This window comes from Capricornis sumatraensis, chromosome 11, assembly GCF_032405125.1.
Source record: "Capricornis sumatraensis isolate serow.1 chromosome 11, serow.2, whole genome shotgun sequence".
NCBI lineage: Eukaryota > Metazoa > Chordata > Mammalia > Artiodactyla > Bovidae > Capricornis > Capricornis sumatraensis.
Genome location: NC_091079.1, coordinates 42,931,717 through 42,932,730, shown reverse-complemented (window position 1 = coordinate 42,932,730; position 1,014 = coordinate 42,931,717).

The following is a 1,014-nucleotide window of genomic DNA, read 5'->3' as shown; positions in this document are numbered from 1 at the left end:
TATTCTGGCCTGGAGAAGTCCATGGACTGTATAGTCCATGGGGTCACAAAAAAGTTGGACATGACTGAGTGACTTTCACTTTCATGTTAAAAACTCAGAGAAGGCAGACTCAGAATCAGTGAAGTGTTTTCAAACAAAATATGATTTAAAACTAACAAATTTATGTAAGTTATTATAAAACATAAACAGGAAGAAAAATAATTGATGTTGCTGGTATATGATACACTTGAAAGTTACCCCACAGCGCATATGCCTCTCTCAAAGCAATTTTTCCAATTGATTCTGTTCTTATTTTGAAAAGGGAATACTACCCTTGAGTATAATACATTAGCTATAGGGTGTTTTCCCCTTTTTACATAAAGTGAAAGAGTTAGTCACTCAGTTGTGTCTGACTCTTTGTGAACCCATGGACTGTAGCTCACCAGATTGTTGCTCACCAGGCTCCTCTGTCCATGGAATTTCCCAGGCAAGAATTCTGGAGTGGGTTACCATTCCCTTCTCCAAAGGATCTTTCTGACCCAGGGACTGAACCCAGGTCTTCCCTCATCGCAGGCATATTCATTACCTCTCTACCATCTGAGCCACCAGGGAAGCCCTTTCACATAACCCAAACCCTAACTACAACAAACAGTTTGTCCCTGATACTACAATTAATTCTAAAGTCACTAACATCTTTGTTTTCTTTTTGATTCAGATTTAATCCATCAGAAAGCTAAGACTCTCTCTAATCTCATGTCCATGGGCCAATGTATATTAAGTTCAGTTCAGTTCGGTCATTCCTCATGTCCGACTCTTTGCGATGCCATGGACTGCAGCACACCAGGCCTCCCTGTCCATCACCAACTCCTAGAGCTTGCTCAAACTCATGTCAATCGAGTCGGTGATACCATCCAACCGTCTTATCCCCTGTCATCCCCTTCTCTTCCTGCCTTCAATCTTTCCCAGTATCAGGGTCTCTTCCAATGAGTCAGTTCTTTGCATCAGGTGGCAAAAGTATTGGAGTTTCCACTTCAG